We start from the raw sequence: 24,398 nt of genomic DNA, 5'->3' as shown, positions 1-24,398 counted from the left end.
TGCACTGAAAATTAAAAACTTGGGGTTTCTTAAGAGGTTTTAGTGTTTCAAATGGGGATTTTTTCCTGTTGGGGAAGAGAAAGGAGAAAGAACAAGCAAGCGAGCAAATTACAATAAGAGACACCTGGGAGAAAAAGGGTACAAGCAGAAGTTAGAAAATAGCTAAAAATGGGAGGGAAAGAAGAAGAGAAGGGAAAAGAGAGCAAGAAGAGAAGCACGGGAGGCAGAAGGATTGCCCAGCCCAGGCTGTGGCGGGAGCGCACACCAGGGCAGCAGCCGAGCTCCGGCCGCAGGGCAGGGGACAGGGGAGGGGACAGAGGAGGGGACAGAGGAGGGACAGAGGTGCCAGAGGATGATTTACTGCACGAGGGGCGGCAGGAATGCCCGGGAATGGCGCTCTGCAGGCAGTGCCCGAGCTCCCGGGGCAGCCACCCGAGCCCTGCCCCTGGTGCCCACGCACACAGCCCATGCCGCCGTCCCTGCCGCGCTGAAACCCGACTCCCACCCCACACAGCCCGACGGTAAAAATATGAAATTCTCTATTTCAGCCAACTCACCCTGCCAGCCTGTGCCAGCACAAAGCAGGTGGGAGCAGGCAGCCCCAGGGCAGGCAAGGGGAGCTGCTGAGGGGTCACTGCCTTCAAAGAACTCCTGCTTGCACTCTTTGCCTTGGAAGAACTCTCCCAACAATTTCCCTCCAAGCTCTTCCATGATCTGGACCCCGTGCAGGAACTTCCCATCAAGCCTTCATCCAGGTATGGAGAGCTCCAAAAAGAATTCATCATTCAGAAAGCCTTCAAGGAGCAAAAAGCCATGGCACTCTTTCTGGTGAACTAGGTGCCAATCACCCCCTGAAGTTGGTTATCTCCTGCTTGCCAGCACTTGTAACATCGGCAGGTTAATGCCGGCCCTCACCCCTCAGAGATGAAACACAAACCCAGTTCTTTCTTTTCATCTTTATGCTGCTTTTGTATATCAATTATTTCCAATTGGAATAGGTACAGGTTTGGGGAGAGCAAGGTCATTTCCACCAGCCCCAGGAAAACCATGGACAGATCTGGGTGGGTGGAAGGAAAAAGGGGGAGAAAATCCACATTGCTTGTGTTTTTCTCTGAAAATGCTGCTCTTGCTGCGCTGCCCTTCAGCATCCTCTCAGCACTGGGATGAGGTACCAGCCTATGGCCTTATCTCATTCCAGAAGACTGATCTGGATAAAACAGAGATCATGAATTCTGCTCGAATTTCCCCCAAATTTCAAAGGGTGTAGCCACAGAAGACCAACAATTCCAGGCTTTATTCCCCAGCTCTGCTCCCCTCCACTGCCAGCAGCACCAGCAGTGTCTCAGGACTCTGTCACAAGTTTGGTCAGCTGAAACCAGAACCCATTATTTTTCAAGAGTTTTATTTCAGACATTTAGCCAGTTTTCCCTCCAAAATCCAAGCACACCGAAGCACAGAAAAAGGTGGGTCACACACCCTGTGCACACTGGCACAGGTAAATCTGCTCCCCAAACTTGTCACTCCTTAAGGCTCAGGACTCAGCCCTGCCAGAGAAGTTGCAGCTTTTGGACTGATAAGATGGAGCTGTGGATGAACCATCCCTGAAGTGTCCAAGGCCAGGCTGGATGGGGCATGGAGCAACCTGGGAAGGTGCCCCTGCCCAGGGCAGGGGGTGGAATGAGACAACCTTACAGTCCCTTCCAACCCAAACCATTCCACGATTCCATGTTCCAAGCACACAAAGTGGGCAAACCCCAAAGTGCTTCCTTCCCCTTCCACACAAAAGAAGTTGTATAAATGTCATATCCATTGAAATTCACATTTTTTCATTGCACAGATGCTTCTCGTGTGCACACAGACAACAACCCACCCAGTCAATCCAGCTATTCCAAAATGATACCATTTCCTAAAATACCCCATCGCTTTCCCCAAAACTGAGCTATGAGGATCAAATGGCAAAAGAGGTTGCAAATTAAAAATCAGCATTTTTTAAAGACAAACTCTGTTTGAGAAAAACGAGTTCAAACCCTAATTCCCCCAAATTTTCGAGCAAATCCTAAATTCCTTGAGCAGACCTCTATGTATATGTGCTGAGTCACTCTCCAACCTTAAGAGGCTGCTTTTGCAAGTTACAGAGCACTCAGAATACAAACTCCAGGCAAATGAAACTGCAAATGCAAAGAGCATCCTGCTATTAAAGCATCAGACACAGAAACCCTTCAGCTCAGCTCCGTGACTTTGGGCACTCACCAGGTCACCCAGGGCAATGCAAAACTACAGCAAAATACAAAAAGTTTTTCATGGAAAGAGTGAGAAAGTGCTGCAATGGATTGCCTGGGGAGTGCCCATGCCTGGGTGTGTTTAACAAAGCCTGGATGTGGCACTGGGTGCCAGGGTTCAGTTGAGGGGTTGGGGCTGGGCTGGACTCCATGGTCTGGAAGGTCTCTTCCAACCCAGGGATTCTGGGATTCTGGGAATTCTGTGACTTTGGGCACTCCCCAGGTGACTCTGGCCCATCACTTCACCCTATGGCTCTCACTCCCTTGCTGGAGAGCAGCTCAGGGAGGTCTTTATCTCATGGAAAGCACACAAAGCTCTACAAGATACCAAAAATCCCTGAATTCCCTCTCTTCATCCCAAAAAACCAGGAGCTCAGTGCCTTAGGTGAGGCTGGCAACAGGATACAGAAAGTTTGGGTGGATGGGGGTTTTTCTGTATGTTAGATCCCAATCACTGAAAAACTTTTCCATGGGATGCTGGAAAAATCCATTCTGGGAATTCTGTGACTTTGGGCACTCCCCAGGTGACTCTGGCCCATCACTTCACCCTATGGCTCTCACTCCCTTGCTGGAGAGCAGCTCAGGGAGGTCTTTATCTCATGGAAAGCACACAAAGCTCTACAAGATACCAAAAATCCCTGAATTCCCTCTCTTCATCCCAAAAAACCAGGAGCTCAGTGCCTTAGGTGAGGCTGGCAACAGGATACAGAAAGTTTGGGTGGATGGGGGTTTTTCTGTATGTTAGATCCCAATCACTGAAAAACTTTTCCATGGGATGCTGGAAAAATCCATTAGAATTTACTTGATTCAGGTACTAAAATGTGGCATGAGAAAGTCCCAAAGCTAAAAGCAAGTGCAGGGTCTGGACAGTGATCAATTACTAAATTTCACTTTAAAAAATTAAATTTATATATTTACTGATAAAAGTAAATATATTTTATATATTACCTGATAAAAGATAGCTCAGATCACCAAACACAAGAAATGATTCTCCCATTTTTGTTGGTGCTCGAGTGCTTGACTTAGTTTGGGAATTTTTCTGGAAACAATGAATAAAGTCAAGTGTGACTCCACAGAGACAGTCAAGACTGCAATGTTGGGAGGAAGACCACACTTGCAAGCTGTGGAATGCAATCCAGACCTGTTTTCTCATGTGTATCAAGGAAGTTCATGGATTTGGCACTGTCAGGTTGGGGTTCAGAGGTTTCAGAACACACACCATGACTAACACAAAACTTAGAAATTGCACTCTGGGCCCACTCTGAGATTGCTAGAAATGTATCTTGAGCTTCAGCCTCACCTCAAACCACAGCCCTCAGATTCTTTTGTGTCATGCAAACAAAAATCATACAAAGATTAAAACTAAGATTTGTTTTTTAAAGTAGCAGTGGTGCAGAGCAATAAAGTAACAGCAAAGCAGCTAAAGAAACCTGTACCAGAATTTACCAAGGGACTTATTTTCAAATATGCAAGTCTGAACATCAAATTCTTCATCCCATATTCAAAGTCTTGTATAGAAATAATCACAAGTTCTCACATCTCATTAAATTTAGGTAGGAACTACAAGACCCAAAATGTTAACAAAAGAGTGAGGCCAACACTTACAAATTACTGGGTTATACCATGTAGGCCCAGGATTAAACTTCTGAGGTAGGAAAAAATAGTGATAAATATTTTAGAAATGAGGAATGACATAAGGAAGGTCAGTTAAGTCCACCCTCTCTCTTAGCAGACTTTGGAAATACACATTAAAGGACAACAAATATAACCTTAGGAAATCTTTGTCACACACACAAAAAATTATTGACTGATCTCAATCAGAACATGTTCCTGATTTAAAAAAAAATTAAATAAAGAAAGAAAGAATTGAAAATTATTACACTGGACAGAAAAGGGGGAATAAAAGGAAGGGGAAAAAACCCAAACAAACCATCCCAAGACAGAAACCCTCAGCACGTGAGGCCACCATGAACTTCTCAGTGCCAGGAGGAGATTTAAAGATTTAATGCCATGAACAACTCCAGTGTGGCCTTTCCTTATTTCAGATTTTTCAAAATGACTGAGATTGGGTTTTGTGCTGTGGAATTGCAGCCCAGCCCCTGCCCTGCCCAGGGGTCACTGCTCAGCTCCCCCTGTGCTCCCAGCCCAAAGCACCAGGTGTGTGTGAGCTGGCAGGAGCCCTCAGGAAATGTCCCTTTGTCACACCAGGACACCCCTTCCTCCACACACCAAACCAGGGCCCTGGCCCGTGGCACAAAATCTTTTCCATTTCAGCTAAACTCAAAGAGGTTTTGCAATAAATCTGCTCCAGTTAAGGGGCATTTTTAAAAGTGTTGCAGGAAGGGGTGATTTCAAGATGCATCACTGGAACTTTGTGAACTGTAAGGAGAACTTGTTTTCTCATTTCTTGAAATAACTGGGTGCTGATTAAGAACATCCAGCAGAAAACCAGAATTAAATACTCACTTTCTGCAGGTGGAATACAACCATTATACAATAGTTATACAACTCTTTCTTTGCATAATAAGAAGAGAAAAAAGTGGGGTTTTTAAACCAGCCTTCAGAAGAGAGAACTTGATAACACCACAACTTGGCCAACTGGTTTTCCTTGCTTTATTGGCTTCTGCAATAAATTCAATGGAAATATTCTAGCAAAAACCTGGGTTTGGGTTTATTGTGTGGCAGAAATCAAGTAAATGAGCACTGGGTAGAACCTTCAGACCTACTTGTAGAAATCTGTGTCCCATTCTAATAGGAGAAAAGCATCTCTGATAGGAGAAAAGCATCTCTAATAGGAGACAAGCATCTCTGGTGCCCATCACACAGAGCAAAGTCCTCTGGACTCCAGGCTGGGCCCCAGAGCAGTCAGAGTTGCCAAGAAGCACCAAGGAAGGCAGTGCAGGGCCTGTGCTCTGTCTGTCTCCACCTGGGCTCCTGGATTTCTCAGGGTTTCAACACTGAGCTCATCAAGTTTTAAAAGGTCCATGCTGTGAACATGACTCTGGTTAATTTAACTCCACAGAGATCCAGAAATGAGTGTTGTGATGGGTCAGAGACTCACTGCAATTGTGGAAAACACAGCTGAGAACATGCCCAGACCACCCTGCAGGACACAGACCAGCCTTCCTGAAGGGCCACAGCACAGAAAGGATTTCCATCCACACCTCCACATTCTGAGTTTTAGACCTTCTATCATTAAGCTTTTGTAGAGCAGATGATCAAATTACAATAATTACCAGAACTCACAACCTTTTTATTTACAGCAAACCACAAACACGGGGATTTCCCCAAGGCTGCCCCAGAAATTCTGTGGAGCAGCACGTGAGGAGTGGACAGGGACCTCCAAGTCAGGAAATGTGACACAGAAACAAACACCACTTACTCCATGCTGTAAACACAAACCAAAACAGAAATCAGATCCCAAGAAGGGTCTCTGATTAATACAACACAAACTCATGCAATTCTTAATTGTCCTTATAGAAACTTTACCTGTACAACACATCTCTTGTACTCTTTTCACTCAGACTTCAACTGACTCATTTGTGATGCTGTCTCTAGCAGAGATAGTTCACTAAAGACATAAATTCACTTGGAATTTAAGCTTCATAATTAAGTTTATAATTAATCTTTACAATTAATAAATATATACTAAGTTTCTTAAAAATAATAAACCACTGCAGAAAGTTTGAGGATCTCCAAGAACCATTTCAAGAGAAGCTGTAGTAAGTGGTCTAACCCTAACCCACTGTTAGGGTTAGGGTCAAGGTTAAGGTTTACCACTGTTGTACCTACTACTGTTACCAGAGTTGTACCTACTACTGCCTCTGACTGTGGGGCAGAGAGCCAGGAAATCTGGAGCCTTTGGACAGAGCCTGACTTCAGCTAAAGTTTAAAACCTCTGTCAGGGACAGAGACAGGGGGACCCATGGCACCCTGACAAGTGACAGGACAGGAGCTGTGTGGGACAGACCCAGGGCAGGGACCTGAGCAGGCTGGGAGAGCCCCATGGAGCCCAGCAAGGCCAAGAGCCTGAGCTGCCATGGGGAACCCCAAACACAGCCCAGGCTGGGTGGGATGGATGGAGAGCAGCCCTGGCAGGAGATTGGGGGTGCTGGGTGCTGAGAAGCTCAGGGTGTTCCTAGCCCAGAACTTTCCTTGGGCTGGGAAGGGACTGGGATTGTGCCCCTGAGCCCCTCAGGTGATTCCCCACCTGCAGAGCTGCCCCAGCCCAGGGAGGAGCTGGAGCTGCTGCAGAGAGCCCAGAGGAGGCTCCAGGATGGGCAGAGGGATGGAGCAGCTCTGCTGGGAGGAAAGGCTGGCACAGCTGGGATTGTTCACCTGCACAGGAGAAGCTTTGGGCTGAGCTCAGGGTGGCCTTGCAGGGCCTGCAGGAGCCCCAGGAAAGCTGCAGAGAGACAATTTCCAGGGGATGCAGGGACAGCACCCAGGGAATGGCTGCCAGTGCCAGAGGGCAGGGCTGGGTGGGATCTTGGCAATGAGGAATTGTTCCCTGGCAGGGTGGGCAGGGGCTGAGATGGAATTCCATCCCTGGATCCCTGGCAGTGCCCAGGCCAGGTTGGACATTGGGGACATTGGAGCAGCCTGGGACAGTGGGAGGTGTCCCTGCACTGGGCTTTGAGGTCCCTTCCACCCCAAACCATCCTGGGATTCCATGAAAAATCTGATTTTCTTGGGAAGACAGATCCCCAGGTGCAATCCCACACACAGCCAGCAGTTACAGGAGTGCTCCTGCTCCTGCACAGAGCCTGCCATAACAATCTCAGTTTCTGAGGGAACACTCTGACATTGACAGAAAGTCACCCCAAGTACAAGAGCACAGGATTCTAAGCTTAGGAACATCTCATGATGGTGAAAAATGTGCATTAAGCTGTTATGTCACAACACTGACCCAGTGCTTGTTGTATTCATGAGTAACTTCTATAGCAATAACAACTCCCAAGATCTTGTAACATTAACAAAGAAATCAATGTATTTCTAACACTAACTCTGGCACAGCATTGCATTAATGCCTAATTATCCACAAGTTGGAAAGAATAACAATAAAGAAGCCAGAATCATGATCCTGGAAAGTTACTGAGCTTCCAGTATCAATCAGATGTTGAAAGAGTGGTGGAAACTGATTTGTCTGTGACCACACACACCCTCTATGCATTTAATGTGCAAGTCCTGTTCAAACTGCATTTAAAAATTGGAATAGATGTGGTTCTACAGCTGTGAGCAGGGCAAAGCTGCAGTTACAACCAGACAGGGCAGAGATCAGTGTGAGGGAACTCTCAGTGACCAGGAAAATACAGAACTGAGGAAGTACCAACACATTCACTTCCCTGACAATATTTCTCTCCTCTTTTAACCCTTCCTCAAACTCCAACTGAGACCAGGGGCACAAAACTGCTCTTTCTATAAAGGAGATGCTGGGTGTTCCAACAGGAGCACAGTAAATGAGTTATTGGCAATTCATGGAGTTCACAGAAGCACAAATCATGAGCTGAACACACACAGGGAATGGGGATCTGAAATGAAATGTGTTTGCAGTCAGGAAACCACAAAACCAGTGAACAACAGGTTTTTGGGACACTAAGATTTAAAAGTTTCACTGGCAAGTTCAATTTAATTATTAAAATTATTTACTTATGTTTTTGTGAACTAGTCATCCTACTAATTTGATTTTTTCCAGTAACTCAACATAATTCAGTCTGATTTTTTTCCCATTATTTTTGAAGGAATGACTCTGCCATCAGAAATCAATTTGTACATTTCCATCCCTCTCTTATTTCACCATCCAAACAGTTACCAGAAAGAAAAAGGAAACTTTTCAACACAAAGAGGTATTAATGTATTATTAACTATTCCTTTAACTGACTCACAACACAGTCTATTTTTATTTGCCTCTGGGGGAAAAGAAAAAGGGGGGGAAAAAGGAATGCTAGAGGCTTTGGAACTTTATGTAACAGCAATTGAAAGCTTGGTCTCTCACAGCTGGAACAAAACTGACACTTAATGGAATTCATTTTACTTTCATTTACTCAGTTTCACTTTCAGGTACTCGGTGCTACCCAGGGCTGGAAACTTTGCATGGAGAATGTTTACAAATAGGTGTCAGCTCGTGGTGCTGCAGTGACAGAAACATTTCCCTGCCTGTCCAAAACTCAAAACTCAGCGCTGGAATTTCACAGATTTGGTTTTCACCAGAGTTTCCCAGTGTCTGGGTGCAGGCAGAGCTGCTGGGAATTGTCCCCCACATTTCCCTGGCCCTTCAGTGGGGACTCTCCCCAAAAATCCTAAGGACAGGACACTTTGGAATAAATAAGGAGATGCTAAAACCAATACCCTTCAAAGTGAGCCACACCAAGGGTGAGGAGCCAGCAGAGCCCTGCTCTGAAGGGATCAAATCCACTGGTACCAGCAAAAGCAGCCCAGTTATTTTCCCAGCCATTCTGGGATAAATGAGAATTCAAGGCAGAACTTTACCTTCCTTCCCCAAAAGATGGATAAAGCAATGGACAATCACTGCAATTCCACTGCTGGCTTGTGTCACCTTGAAGAGCCAGCACTGGGCAACCCCACATATGGAGCAACTCTTGGTGGAAGGAACCATTCCTGATTTTCCAAAGTTTCTCTGGTGTTTTTAAGGCATCCAAAGACTACAGTTCCCATAAGCCTCCTCCTGAAGGAGCCGTGGAGGTGAGGAAGGAAAGGAGGAGCATTCCCCTTCTCCTGATTACTTCTTTCTCCCCTCAGAAGAAAAGCAGTTGGCTCAGAGAGGTTTTTGGTAGTATTTCAAATAATAAAAATAATAACAAATAACAAAAAAAAGTCTTAGAACAAAAAAGAACTCTCACTGCATAAACATCAGAGTCTGAGTAGCCAGAAAGTTATTACATAATTTTTGTGAAAATGTATTTCTTATCAACCTCTTTGCAGAGATGAAACTGTAAACTCAACAAATAATGTATTGTACTCAGTTATAAAGACAAAAGCAGCAGTTCTCTGTAAATAATCCTGTTCTACAACAACAGATCTATTTACAAAAGGATTTCAGAAGTTATACAACTCCCATAATATAAAGGTATCAGAAAGTTTTGTACTTTAATGTGGAGAACAGCTCTCCAAATGGCACTCAAAGTGACCATGGAAAGGCTAAACAGGTCCCAGGCTGCAATTCTCACCCCAAACCACAAACTGTCACACAACTGCCAACCTGCAGTCCCACAGCCAGGCTCAAAAGCACCTGAAATGAGCAGGTTTCCAGAGGAATTCCCAAAAGATAATCTAATTATAGCAACAAAAAGTGCTTTTTTTGGTACCAATTGTTTTAGTCTTCAAATCAGCACCCAGTTGAGCTCAGCTGAAGCTGTGAAATGCCTGCATGGCAAATAAAAGCTCCGTTTTGGAGTGTTTATTCTTTCCACATACCATCTGAGCAGGTGGTCCAGTTTCAAACATGACTCCAAGATGTGGCACATGTAAGCAAGTCTGTCCTAATTAAATGTCACTTGAAAAGCTCCACCAAGGCACAGTTTTCCCGGACAGCAGCGGTGCTCTGCTGCTCTGTTTTAACTGTCAGGCACTTTGCAAAGTCTCCGATGGCCATCAGGTGTTAATGGCCACCCTGCAGCACCCCCAGACTGGATCCATTCCCGGTGAGCCCCGGGTGTTTCACACGAGGAAGGGAGCGCTGCCCATAAATCGGCACTGAACGGGAGAGCTCTTGGCTGCTCGCAGGTAAAATTATCCTCGTCACTGTCCAGCCGGGGGAGGGGATGCCAATGACAAGTCCTAAATCCACCCAAGTATTGATGCAGGAACTGTAACACCCGCTGCTCCTGTAACCGAGCCTACCTGTACGCCTGGAAACAATATCAAACTCATGACCTATTGCCCTCCTGGCTTAAGAAAACCCCGCTGGCTCTTCAATTTTGAACAAGATATACTTGCTTCACCCAAGGAATATTCCAAAGCTATGAATTAAACTCAATAAGCTTCATAAACTTGGATGGAATTTTTAATTCACAGCAGAAAATGTAAATTTAACACTTCACACACATATTCTACTTCAGACTGCAAATAAAAAGTCTAGTTCTAAATAATTCATGTAAGCCAAAAACATGAAGCGTAGCCTACAAAAGTATCTATATATACACACACCAAATATATATAGATAATAGTTAACAAATACTAGCTCAGAGTTATTTTCAGTGTTATTATTCTAATTCTATAAAGTATAATTAATTTTCCAAAAATATCCAACCTACAGAGGTTGGGAGAAGGGCGGCGTGGAGAAAGAGAGAAACAAGTTTACCAAAACTTTTTAGGGCTACAGACTATTCCAAGGAGGGAGGTTAAATTCTGCTTGGTTACAGGCAGAGAATTAAACACTACCGGAAACTAAATATTTCCTAATTTATCACCAGATATCATCTAAGTGTTCTTCAAGTTGACACACCTTTCTTGAGGAAAAGGTAAGGAAAACACCAAGAAGATAATAAAAAAAAGTTGTTAACTTGTTCAAACCCAGGCCCCCATGAAACTGCATCCACCTCAGTGTGACTGCAAGGACCTCCTGGCAAAAGTTACCAGCACACTCTCATTCGGGTTCAACCAGGATGGCTGTCAAAAACACGCCTGTCGATTTATTTTGGAGTCAGTTACTCCGTCTTCGTTGATTTTAAACAACAATAAATGTTCATTTCCCCCGATGGCTGTGGAGTAATACGAGAACTAAGTAACAGCAGCAATCTAGAGACATGATCAAAGAAGCCCTTTGGACGGGCTAAACCCAAAACTTCAAAGCCGACTGAGATTCACAAATTTCTAAATTTCGAATTGCAGGACTTTAAAATGCGTTTAGTGATCCCGCGGCGGCGGGAGGGAACTGTGGCCACTCCAGAGGAGCACCCAATGCATCCGAGCAGAGCCCCAGTTCCTCCAGAGCACAAAGCTGAATCCCTGAAAGGCCGCGGCCGGCTACTCAAACATGGAACCAGGGAATCATTCACGATGGAAAAGACCTCCGAGATCATCGAGCCCAACCTACGGCCACCTTGTCAACCCGACCAGGGCACCGAGAGCCACGTCCAGCCTTTCCCTAAAGACCTCCGGGGCCGGTGCCTCCAGCAGCTCCCCGGGGAGTGCCCGTGTGTCCCTGCCTGTCCCTGTGCCCGTGTGTCCCTGCGTGTCCCTGTGTCTATTCCCAACGCTGCTCCCTCCTCCTCCCCACCCCCACCGAAGGGATGACAGGCACCTCGCTCAGGTAACTCCTTCCCCATCTCCCCGGCACCTTCCCCACCCGCCCCACCGGCCCCTCACAGGTGCCGGGGCATCCCAATCCTCCCCTACAACAGGTGATGCTCCAAGTCCTGCCGCCCTCCTCGCCGCCAGCCCGGCCCGAGCCCTCGCACCCGCCCACCGCAGGGCGTTGCGCATAACACCGAGAGGCTCCGGGCGAGCTCCCTTCCTCCATCGCCGCTCCCAAGGCCCGGGAAGGCACAGCCGCGCTCCAAGGGGAAAAAGGCCGCGGGCTGCGGAGGGGCGGGCAGGGATGGATCCCGGCCCTGCCGCCGCTCCCGCTCTAAGATGGCAGCGAAGCGCTGCGGCCCCTCCGCCGCGGGCCCGGGCGAGGCGGCCCCGGCTCGTCCCGCGGTGCGGCGTCTCACTCACCCGTGCGGCGGCTTCTCCCGGGGCGAGGCCTCTCCCTCCGCGGGGCGAGCGCCGGGCGCGTCCTCCCGCTCTTCCCCGGGGGCCTCGGCGGCGGCGGCGCCTCCTCCTCCCTCGGGCCGCGGCTCTGCCCGCGGTTGGAAGGGGAGCCCGGGCGGCCCGGCGGGTCCCCGGCCGGGCTCTGGCTGTTCGCTGCCCTCACAAAATGGCGCGCGGTCCAAACCTGCGCAGCGCCCGGCGGCGGCTCGGCCTCGCCTCGGCTCGGCTGCGATCGGCGGCCTGAGCCCCGGCCGGGAGCGCGGGGACAGCGGCGGGGGGAGCGGGAGGAGCGGGAGGAGGAGGAGGAGAAGGAGGAGGAGGAGGGGATGGGGGGAAGCGCAGCGCCGTACCGAGCCCCCGGGAACTCCTCGCTCCCTCCCTCCCTCCCCCGCCTGCCAGCCGCTACCTCCTCCCCCTCCCTCCCTCCCCGCCCGCTCCTCCTTCCCTCCCTCCCTTCTTCCTCACGAACCGGCTTCGTTTCCCGCACCGCCGCCGCCGCCTCAAGCCCGGCCGCGCATCCCCGGCGGGACCCTCGGAGCGCACTTTTTTTGCGTCCCTTCTTTTCCTTTTCCTTTCGCGGTGGAGGTCGGAAGAAGGAGAAGGAAAAAAAACTTAAAAAAAAAAACAACCCCAGGAATTCTGGCGGAAATTGAGCTATTTGCTCTTGTTTTTTATTATTATTATTTTATTTTATTTTAATTTTTAAATATTTTTTTAAATTTAAAAAAAAAACCAACTGACAAAATGGCGGCGGGGGCGAGCCTGTTGCCATAGCAACTGTCAATCACCCGCGGCCGGGCGGGAGACGGCGCTGACGTGGGGAGGCAAGGGCGGGCCGCGCTCGCCATGGCAACGGCTCCTTCCCCCTCCTTCCTCATCCGTGCCCGCCCGCCCTCCGGCGTGTGACGGTGTCGGCGGCGCTGCGGGCCGGGATGGCCCCGGCGGGGCGGGGAAGGGGAGCGGCCGCCATTCCCGGTGACGGGGGGGACCCGGCGGTTGAGGCGGTGCCGGCCCCGGCCCGCAGGGGGCGCCGGGAGCGCGAGGCCGAGCCCGCCGGGGCTTCCCGCCCGCCGCCGCCTGTGGGGAGGGACAGGGCCGGGCACGGCCCCCTCGGAACCCGAGACGTGCCCGAAAAACCGTTCAAAAAACGCACTCCGAGGAGCCCGGAGTGCCTCAACCTGCTGAGGGAAAAACCGTTCAAAAAACGCACTGCAAGGGGCCCGGAGTGCTTCAACCTGCTGAGGGAAAAACCGTTCAAAAAACGCACTGCGAGGAGCCCGGAGTGCCTCAACCTGCTGAGGGAAAAACCGTTCAAAAAACGCACTGCGAGGAGCCCGGAGTGCCTCAACCTGCTGAGGGAAGGCTCCTCTCCCCTCCCCTCGGCATTGCGTCCGCGGGTCTTTCTCGACCCGCTTAAAAATATCACCCCCAAAAAAAGAGTTGGAAAATGTGCCGAAAGTCGTCCGGTGTGGGAGCCCCGACGTGTTGGGGGTGTCACAGGATTCTAGAGGGTTTCTGTCCCCTCAGAATTGCATCCAGGGGTGTTTCTTGGCCCCTCAGAAAATCTGTGTTCCCCAAGAACAAGTTAAAAAACGCACTAAAAGTCACCTGGTGTGGGAGCCTTGAGCTGCTGAGGGATGGCTCCTTTCCCCTTGGAATTCTGTCCAGGGCTTTTCTAATTCTCATCAGGAAAAAAAAATACATTCCCCTAGAAGCAAGTTAGGTGTGGGAGCCTCAAGCTGCTGAGGCAAAGCTCCTTTCCCCTCAGAATTGCATCCAGGGGTCTTTCTCACCCCCTCTCTGAAAATCAATATATTCTCCCAAAATGATTTTAAAAATGCACTGAAAGTAGCTTGGTGTGAGAGCTTTGAGGTGCTGAGGGAATCACAGAATAAAAGGCTCTTTTCCCCTCAGAATTGCATCCAGGGGTGTTTCTTGGCCCCTCAGAAAATCTGTGTTCCCCAAGAACAAGTTGAAAAATGCACTAAAAGTCACCCGGTGTGGGAGCCTTGAGCTGCTGAGGGAAGGCTCCTTTCCCCTTGGAATTCAGTCCAGGGCTTCTCTAATTCTCATCAGGAAAAAAAACAACACCAAAATAATTATATATCTATATATTCCCCCAGAAGTGAGTTAGGTGTGGGAGCCTCAAGCTGCTGAGGCAAAGCTCCTTTCCCCTCAGAATTGCATCCAGGGGTCTTGCTTACCCCCCTATGGAAATCAGCATATTTCCCTAAAATGAGGTAAAAAACGCACTGAAAGTAGCTTGGTGTGGGAGCCTTGAGGTGCTGAGGGAATCACAGAATAAAAGGCTCTTTTCCCCTTGGAATTGCATCCAGGGGTCTTCCTCATCCCCTCAAAAATCAATATATTTCCCAAAAACTGAGTTAAAATATGCACTCTAAGTAGCCCAGTGTGGGAGCCTCGAGCTGCTGATGGAAGGCTCCTTTCCCCTTGGAATTGCCAGATCGGTGCTTCCAGCCTAAATCTGTGACAGGGGGTTTTTAATGTATTTTTTTTATTATTTTTAGTTTCTGGAATGCCCACAAAGATCAAAAAGTAGAGTCTGGCCTTTATCTAATACTTTAATTCTGATGTGTTATACTTTAATCTAGTCATTTCAGTTCCCAGCCAGCCTCCTTGGAGAAATTAGGACATGTTACTTGTTCCATTTGCTTTTTCTTCCTGTTTTAATTTTTTTTTTTTTTTATCTTGGCTTAAAAGGTGGAAATAAGCAGCCAAGGATTGGCAGACGGATGCAGCCACAGCCAAAACCCCCCAAATAATTGAAGTGTTGAGAATTTTACTTAAATTGTGCGATCACAGAATCCCAGAGTGGCTTGGGGTGGAAAGGACCTTAAAGTCCACCCAGAGCCACCCCTGCCATGGCAGGGACACCTCCCACTGTCCCAGTGTCCAGCCTGGCCTTGGGCACTGCCAGGGATCCAGGGGCAGCCCCAGCTGCTCTGGGAATTCTATTCCAGGGCTTCCCCATCCTCACAAGGAGGAAATTTTTGCTAATATCCGATCTAAAGCTGTAATTTTTCAGTGTGAAGCCATTCCCTGGGTGCTGTCCCTGCATGCCCTGGAAATTGTCTCTCTCCAGCTTTCCTGGGGCTCCTGCAGGCCCTGCAAGGCCACCCTGAGCTCAGCCCAAAGCTTCTCCTGTGCAGGTGAACAATCCCAGCTGTGCCAGCCTTTCCTCCCAGCACAGGAATATCCTGAAACTCACCCAGTGCCACCCCTGCCATGGCAGGGACACCTCCCACTGTCCCAGGCTGCTCCAGCCCCAGGGTCCAACCTGGCCTTGGGCACTGCCAGGGATCCAGGGGCAGCCCCAGCTGCTCTGGGCACCCTCCCAGGGAAGGATTTCTCCTCAATATCCCATCTAAACCTCTCTTTTTCAGCTTAAGGCCATTCATTCCCCTTTGTCTCCCAAATCCCTTGTGAAAAGTCCCTCTCCAGGGATGGGGTGCACAGGGGAATCGTGGGACCACCCCAGGAGTGGCAGTGAGGTGTTTGGTGAGTTGGAATTCTCTATGGAACTGCACCTTCCAGCCGTGGGAGGTGCTTGGGAGCATTGTGATTTAAGTGCTCCTTTCTCATTCCCCTCAGCCCCAGAAAGATTTGAGGTCACTTGGAGCTGCTTTTGATGCTTCTCTCAGTGACTCTGAGCATGGCCAGAATGTGGCTCTTGTCCTGGGATGTGGACAGGAACACCTGAGGGAGCTGGGAAGGGGCTGAGCCTGGAGCAAAGGAGGCTCAGGGGGGCCCTCACTGCTCTGCACAAGTCCCTGCCAGGAGGGGCAGTGAGGGGGGTCAGGCTCTGCTGCCCTGTCCCAAGGGAAAGGAGGAGAGGAAATGGCCTCAAATGGCACCAGGGCAGGCTCAGGGTGGAGATTGGGACAGAAAATTTCCCTGGCAGAGTGGTCAGGCCTTGGGCTGAGCTGCCCAGGGAGGTTTGGAGTCCCTGGAATTGTCCCAGAGCAGTCTGGATGTGGCCTTGGGGACAGGGATTGGGGTGATGCCGGTGGGGCTGGGTGATCCTGGAGGGCTCTCCCCACATGGACAATTCCAAGATCTCCAAGGCCAACCTCTGCCCAGTCCCTCAGTCAGGAAGAGCAGCTCCACTCTCAGAGGGGGCATTCCCCGAGGATTTTTTCCCCTCTAAAATCTCTTCCTGGCCTGTGTGATGGCAGTGACAGAACAGTTTCTCTGCTGCTCAGTGTAGGTAACTACAAAGCTCACAGAAATTTGTTACACTCTTCACTGCATTACTGTAACTTCCTGGGGTTTGGGGTTTTTGTTAGGTTTTGAGGGTTTATTTTGCTAACACTTAAAAATATTACAGAGTTTTCAAGAGTTTGTGCATTTGCTCAGTCATCCTCTACTTTTATTTTGCTGGCTATACCCAAGCTCTGGCACCTTGGGCAGAGATAAAATGTCATTTAAAAGGTGATGGCATCTTTTTAAAATGTTATTTTCCAGCACAAACAACTAGATTTTTTTGGTTTGTTAATTTTATTTGGATAATGAATAACCTGCATGGTACAAAAGTGTTCTCTTCAATATCCATTTTATTAAAAAGCAAGGGGAGGTTCAGGTTGGACATCAGGAGGAAAAAGTCAGGAGGAAAGGGTTGTCAGGAACTGAACTTGTGTTCTGTGCTGGAGGTTCAGGGCTCAGCTTAGGGATCCTCCAGGCTGGGATTCCACCAGAATCCTGCCTCACCTGGAAACTGTGCACAGAGTTTTGACCTGGATGAAGGGAATCCAAGTTCTGGCTTATCAAAAATTATCAAATCTTACTCCTTGTTTATTTTCTTTAGGAAGGGAGGGACTGCCAAGAAGGAAAGACTTGATAGTTCTTTTTTTAAACTCCCCACTTGAAGGAGGTTGGCAGTGCTTGAAAACAGGAGGTTGTGTACATTCTACATGAATTAGTGGACAGGCTTGTAAGAAATACTTGGGTTTCTCTTCCTAAGAGACCAACCCTCAGAAAGCAGAATATTGAGGACCAAAAAAACCAAACCAATAATAAGCAGATAAACTGAGAAAAAAATAAGGAAAAAAAACACATTAAAAATGAGGAGGAAAGAGAGTGGAGAAATGAGTTCTAAGAGAGGAAATAATGTACAGCATCCTAGAGAAATGGAAGAGATGTAAAAGAAACAACACAACAGCTGAAGAGTTGGGATTGCTCAGCCTGGAGAAGAGGAGCTTGTGTGGAGACCTCCCAGCACCTTCCAGTGTCTGAAGGGGCTACAGAGGAGTTGGAGAGGGAGAACTCATCAGGAACTGCAGTGACAGGACAAGGGGCAGTGGCTTCAAACTGAAACAGGGAAATTTAGGTTTGGGATATGAAGAAGTTGTTCCCTGGCAGGGTGGGCAGGCCCTGGCACAGGGTGCCCAGAGCAACTGGATCTGTGCAGTGCCCAAGGCCAGGCTGGACACTGGGGCTGGAGCAGCCTGGGACAGTGGGAGGTGTCCCTGCCATGGCAGGGGTGGCACTGGATGGTTTTTGATGTCCCTTCTGACCCAAACTATGATTCTATGGCAGGGGAGTGTGATTATGGGTAATACATCCCATTTTTTCCCTTTCCAGCCTTCCTGTGTGGAGCAGAGGGGCCCATCTGCCTCTCACTGTGGGCTCTGCAAGGCTTCATTCCCTGATCCCACCTGCCCTTGTAGCCCTGCAGTTTTCCTCCTGGAGCATTTCCAGCTCTGCCTGAACTCCAGGCTCCCTTCACAGCAGCCATGGGCACCCTGACTTTTCCAGAGCTCCACATTTTTCTTTGGGTACAGGTTTTGATGCTGTGACGGACCACCAGCAATTCCAATAATCCCACTGCAAGAGGGGCCTTCTTAGGTCACCAGGCCCAAGCTGGAAGATCTTCAGGAAGAATTCCATCAAAATACAGAAAGATTCTGCAGTTGTGTTTCTCCACCAAAGCCACCCCACAGCTCAGTTCCTTTGGTGCTGGGCCCCTGTGTGGTGGTGGCTCCCAGGGGTCCCAGATGAGGGAAGAGATGAGAATCTTGACTCCATGTTTCAGAAGGCTGATTTATTGTGATTTATATTAAAAGAAAATGATAAACTATACTAAAAGAATAGAAGAAAGGATTTCATCAGAATGCTAGCAAGGAATAGAAAGGAATGCAATGATAATAAAATCTTGTGACTGACCAGAGAGTACGAGACAGCCAGACTGTGACTGGCCATTAATTAGAAACAACCACATGAGCCCAATCCCAGATGCACCTGTTGCATTCCACAGCAGCAGATAATCATTGTTTGCATTTCATTCCTGAGGCCTCTCAGCTTCTCAGGAGAAAAATCCTGGCAAAATGATTTTTCATAAAATGTGTCCATGACACCCCTGTCACTATCAGACACAAAATAAAACAGTGCAGATACTGGAACTTCTGAGGTAAAAAGAAGAAGTTTAATTTCTGACTTGAACATTTATAGACTTTCAAAAGTGACAGTGGATTGGAAAACAACAGTGCCACCTCTCCAATGGTCAAACCAACAGCCCATCAAATTTCTCCTCCTGCAGAAAAGAATGTAGAACAATAATTTATGTAGAACATAAAACTGGGTGAGAAAGTTCATTACAAGAATATAAATAATTATTTGCATAAAACTGTGTGAGAAAGTTCCTTACAAGAACATAAACATCAGAAGGCTTAGAAGAACTCAGAAGAACAGGGTGACAACCCCAAGTGAAGTCCCAGCAGAAGTTCTCCTCCATGGGTTACATCATCAGCACTTCCCAGAGCACCGCGGCAGCTCCCAGCCAGCCTCAGTTCCACATGAAGCCATCATCTGGAGGCAGCAGCTTGTGTTTCGCCTGTCAAAAAGGTGCTGCTAAGGAACTGATGTGGTCCAGCTCTTTTTAGGCCAGAGGGGTTGCCATGGTAACCCGTTGGGATGGAGATAGATCAGCTTTTGAGTCATCATCAGAGCCGGCTTCGATAGTACCGGCTTTGGATTGGCAGCCGGAGCTGCACACTGTGTAGGCTGGCACGCCTCTGGACCAGAAGGTCCTGGAACTGCTGCTGGATGAGCCTTGTTCCAAAAAAAAAAATAAAAAAAGTGCATTTCTTTGAGTTCTCCCTGATAATCCCTGGAATTGTTCTTGGTGTTCACACTCACGGTGAAGATCACGCTCCTGAGCATGAAAAGTTTCTCTTCTGGTTTAAAACATCAGGCAGGAATTTCTGGACATCGGGAGGATTTTTGGTTTTTTCATGGAAATGGTTGTTAAGTATTGGAAGAGGCTGCCCAGGGAGGTTTGGAGTGCCCATCCCTGGAGGTGTCCAAGGAACACCTGGAGGTGGCACTGAGTGCTCTGGGCATGGGGCACAGCTGGGACCTGATGATCTTGGAGATCTTGTCCAACCTCAGTGATTCTGTGAAAATCCTTCCCAAAACCATGGAGTTTCTGGGGAAGAAGTCTCCAGGGAAAAAAAAGGCTCTGTTAGTTATCCTAGGGAAGTGCATATTGGAAGCTGAATCCCAGAAGTCCTCCTAAGAGCACTTTCCATGATAAATACATTTGTGGGAGTGCAGAACAGTTCCTGTTAAAATCAGGGCATTCTGAAGAATTATGATTCTTCAAAACTTTTGTAAATCAGGTGCTACAATGTCAAGTATGTCTCTACACCCTCAATTTCCAACTTTTAGAGGAATCTGGTTTCCCTGCATTAGAAAACAGGGAAAACAAACAAACAAAAAAGGTTCATTTATAAAGTTCCCCTCCTATCCAAAAGGACCAGTACAATGCATGGCTCTTTAAAAATCTTGGGTTCTGCTGCCTGTAACATCATTGGCTCTACACCTGTTCAATGCCCAGCTTTTGCTTCTCTGTCAGAATTCCTGGAAGAGTCAAAAACTGTCCTCAATTCCATTAAAATCCCATTCCTCTTTCATTGGCCCCTTCCCTTTTCCATACCAATTCCCTGCTCTCTGGTGCAGCAGGATTGGTGTCTTTGCTGGCCAAAATGAAAACTTGCTTCTTGCTGCCAGGAGAAAGCTCCTTGTGCAGCTTCCACAGGGATTTTGTTCTTGAAATTCCAGACCATGATCTTTGTGGTATCCTGACACAAATCACTCAAGAAAGTTCTTAGAAGTAAGTTCTGCTTGGTGTCCACTTGATCAATCTCCTGCTAGCAAAGAAAAAGAAATTGTGATGAATTTTAAATAGTTTTTTTCCTAAAATTGTCACTTAGGGAACTTCATTAGGCCAAGAAGTCATTCTTCAGTAGAAGCAGAAGTGCTTTGTTGTCTGTTCCTTTTTCCCTCCCAGATCTTCCATCCCATCCCAGTTCAGAAGAAAGATGGAGAGAGACTTTTTACAAGAGCATGGAGTGATGGGACAAGGAGAAATGGCCTCAAGCTGGAAAAGAGTAAATTTAAATCAGAGATTACAATGAAATTCTTTGCTCTGAGGGTGGTGAGGCCCTGGCACAGGGTACCCAGAGAAGTCCAGGGCTCAGTCACTGCACAGCCAAGTTCTTCCTGATGGTCAGGTGAAACTTCCCACAACAGTTCAGCTTTCCCCAAAGTGAGAGAAGGTTCAGTGATTAGCCAGGATCAATCCTCACCCAGCCACCAGCTCCCAGAACTTCTCTGAATCTCTTTATTCACCACCTCTGCCCAAGGTGGCTGAGCCCTGTGAGGAATAAAAAACCATTGCAAGAGCTGAGGCTCCAATCAAAGGCTGATCCACTCAGGATTACGAACCAGAACAAAGAGTTTGTATTTTCTGCAGAGGAGCTGTGTGTACCTCCCCTCCCTGTGAGGTGCATTCCAGTTCCTGGGTGTCCCCACTGCCAGGCCCTGGAGCTGCTCTGTGGCATCACTAATTAGGCTAATTGCTCTGGGGGCCAGCACTCCTCTTTTATAGGGCACCATTTCTGGGGCCTGCATTTCCCCTCTGGGAGCTATTCCAGGGAGCTGCAAGGCAAGGTCAGTGCTGACCTTCTGCTGAGATCCCTGCTGGAATTCCACAGGGACCTGCCAGGATGGAGCTCCCAAAATAACTCTGGGCAGGGCTGTGCTCCCAGGGCAGGGACATCCCTGCAGCACTCCCAGGGCAGCTCCCCCAGGCTGCTGGAACTCTGGAGAGGGCACAACACCACGGAGGGGGAAGCGCTGGGCACCACCTGAACCTGCTGGCACACAAACCACCTGGGCTGGAGCCATGGGGAAATCAGGCCCCAGTTCCCTCTGAGTGTAAAGGGTGGAGGAATCCAGAAAACCTTACAGTTCTCCATCCTTTCAAAGAAGCTTCAGTTCTCTCTATTCCCACTGTCACTGTCAGGGACCCTCAGCTGCAGAAGTGCCAGGGGGACTTCAAAACCAGCCATGGAGATGTCCTGGCTGTCAGGTCTCAGGACATCAGGAAACCTTGCAAAGGGTCCAGCACCCAAAAACAAATGTGGGGTGGAATCACAGAATCTGGTTTGGGTTGGAAAGGACCATAAAGGAGTGACAGGACAAGGGGGATGGCTTCAAACTGACAGAAGGTGGGATTGGGTGGGATATCAGGAACAATTCCTGAAGGTGGGCAGGCCCTGGCACAGGGTGCCCAAAGCAGCTGGGTGTGCCCAAGGCCAGGTTGGACATTGGGTTTGGAGCAGCCTGGGACAGTGGAAGGTGTCCCTGCCATGGCAGGGGTGGGATGAGATGAGTTTAACATCCCAAGCCAAACCATTCTGGGATCTATGATTCCCTGATAATAGGGAATATTAAAAAATGGGTTTAAACTGGGGACAACTGGCAGGCACTGGCAGCACAATGGAAGATGAGGTGTGCTGCTTGTTTAAGTGATATTTCATAAACCTTCATTTGTTTCCCAAGAAATCTTTTGGGTTTGAAATTGTCCAGTGGCCTTGCTGAAGTTGGCAAATCTGTGGAGCTGGGAAAGATTTCACTGAGCAGCAGCTGCACAGGAAACTCTCTGAGGCAGGGGTTGCACCACACCACACTCTGCTCTGTGTAACAGCACTGCCCACCAATTCTTTCCTTTCTGGAGAAGAAAATTACCATTACTCCAGGGATTTGATATTTTTGTGTGCAGGGCCCATCAGGTTGATGAATAAATTGAATTAGATGGTGGGTTTTATCTCTTTCCACTCAAATATCCTCTCCTGAATGCTCACATCCACAGGACACACAACACTCGTGCTCCCAGAAACCAAAAGTTTCTCTCTTGATTTATAAAACCCAGTTTTGAAAAACAAAAGCTTAAAAATCCCCTCAATCTGTTGTTTTTCCCTCTTCCAACCTATGCATAACAGCAAATCTTTTCACAATAAATCTCAACTGAATTTTGATATATTGACAGAGCAGTTTTTGAAAGGGATTACCTCAAAGAGGTGAAACTGGACTGCTGAACCCAAATTTCAAGCAGAACATAAAGATTTCCAGTTAAAAATTAAAACAAAGCTAAATGAAAAGCATTGAGAAAATTCCAAGTAGCCAAATGCACCTGTAGAAGTGTAAATATTTAAAAAAAATCAATGTAACATAACCTACTCTGGATATTTATTTTATTTATTCTGCTAAAATAAACTAGTCCACTCTAGGTGTATGAGCAATGTAAATCTCAACTTTGACACAGAAAAGTCTAAATTAATGCATTTTGAAGAATTCCATTAATGAAATACTAATTAATGCCATTTATATACATAAAAACCAATGCTCAAATATACACAGGAACTTTGTATCTGGGATGGACAGAGCACACATGAAACATCAGGAAGAGAACACTTCCTGACCTTCTTCTGGGGATTTGAGGTACTTTGGGAGGTTTTGTGTGTGTCCAGAACACTCAGGCTGAGACAAACATTCAGCTGATCCTTGCTTGTTTGTTTTCCATTCTTTGCAGGTTTGCCAAGCTTTAACTGCTTGGAAGAAGTTTCCTGTCCTGGGTGTTGCTTCAGGCTGATTTTTATTCTTTAAAACTCCCCTAGCTTTTTTTTTTCTTCTGTTTTAAGTGGAAGGAACAAGGAGAATTTGGGGTGGTTTTTTTTTGGAAGGGTAATATTTTGGTCGGGGAAATTTATAAGCAACTTCAAGTTTCAAAGGCTGAAAACAGCAGCTAAAAAATATTTCTTGCTTAAATTGTCACAAGAAAGAACTTTTTGTTGTCTTTTTTATGTTGCTTTTCAAGGCAGTGAAATTGATATGTAATAAATTATAGTAAATATGCCAAGTCTGTGGTGTTAATTTTTACCCCAATTCCAGATTCTGAGCATCACCTTCTTAGCCAAAGGGACAACAACACAAGGTTTTTCCATGGATCTGTTCCATGGGGGGGAAATTCCTTACTGGGAAACTTTTCCAAGGATTTGCTGTTCCTTTTCCCAAGTGTCCTAAACGCCAAAGCCAGGGCTCTCTGCAGCAGCCTCACCTGTCCTTGAAGGCCATGGCTGAGGCTGGGAGGCAATGCTGGGAGGAGGAGTTTGCTCCAAAATTCTGTTTTTCAGAATTGGCATGTTGAGATCCCAGAATCCCAGAAACACAAAAATCCCAGAATGTTTGGGTTGGAAGGACCCTCAAAGCCCACCCAGTGCCACCTGTGCCATGGCAGGGACACCTCCCACTGTCCCAGGCTGAGCAGGGCAGGTCTCCTGAACCTGAGGGGACATCAGCCCTTGGCAGGGGGGGCAAAACAGAGTTAAAGGTTTAGAATCAATGATGTCACAGCAAGAAAATTTTAAAAACTATCAAAGACTCAGTGCTTGAACTTCCCCTTTGCACTCAAGTCTTGCAAGGCTTTTCTGTATGTCCATGTCATACCAACTGCAGCAGCCACAAACAATGGGATGATCTGCAGAGGGATGGAATCATGGAATGGGTTGGGTTGGAAGGGTCTGAAAGATCATCCCAGCCCTGCCATGGCAGGGACACCTCCCACTGTCCCAGGCTGCTCCAGCCCCAGTGTCCAGCCTGGCCTTGGGCACTGCCAGGGATCCAGGGATGGAATTCCATGCCAGCCCTGCCCACCCTGCCAGGGAACAATTCCTCATTGCCAGGATCCCATCCAGCCCTGCCCTCTGGCACTGGCAGCCATTCCCTGGGTGCTGTCCCTGCATCCCCTGGAAATTGTCTCTCTCCAGCTTTTTTGTCAGCTCCTTCAGGTCCTGGAATCCTTTTTAAGATGTCTGGGAGAGAACTGCACACACTGCTCCATGCACAGAGAACTATGGATTGATACCAGGGCAGGTGTGCTGCAGTGTTCTCTGGTTTGTTCTTTATTTTGTGTCCTTAATAATTCCAAATATTTGATTTGTTTCTCTCACTAAAAGGGAACATTGTGCTGATATTTTCATGGCAATATTAATCAGAACCCAAAGATCTCAGTTGAGAGTGTAAAACCAGCTAAGAGCCCATCCT

At 47.8% G+C, this 24,398-nt stretch overlaps 1 protein-coding gene and 2 long non-coding RNA genes across 4 annotated transcripts in view; 2 read left to right on the top strand and 1 right to left on the bottom strand.

The window, feature by feature from the left end:
• The window catches only part of DYRK1A (dual specificity tyrosine phosphorylation regulated kinase 1A), an 81,751-nt gene extending 69,160 nt beyond the window's left edge, over window positions 1–12,591 (bottom strand). Inside the window, exon 1 of one of the 2 annotated variants that reach the window (XM_054628432.2) lies at window positions 12,463–12,591. The gene's annotated coding sequence lies outside the window, so the exon portion shown is untranslated. Of the gene's footprint in view, window positions 1–11,957; window positions 12,387–12,462 lie in introns of those variants that run through there. The other variant, XM_054628431.2, reaches the window with a different exon arrangement.
• Window positions 1–24,398, top strand: part of LOC143696637 (uncharacterized) — a 268,836-nt gene that overhangs the window by 215,228 nt on the left and 29,210 nt on the right. The window lies entirely within an intron of this gene.
• On the top strand, window positions 11,397–19,090 carry LOC143696632 (uncharacterized). The gene is made up of 2 exons (XR_013186026.1): window positions 11,397–11,550; window positions 17,595–19,090. It is a non-coding gene; the product is annotated as an uncharacterized LOC143696632 (long non-coding RNA).

This window comes from Agelaius phoeniceus, chromosome 2 (genome assembly GCF_051311805.1).
Source record: "Agelaius phoeniceus isolate bAgePho1 chromosome 2, bAgePho1.hap1, whole genome shotgun sequence".
Lineage (NCBI taxonomy): Eukaryota > Metazoa > Chordata > Aves > Passeriformes > Icteridae > Agelaius > Agelaius phoeniceus.
This window is presented reverse-complemented; position numbering and strand designations above follow the sequence as displayed.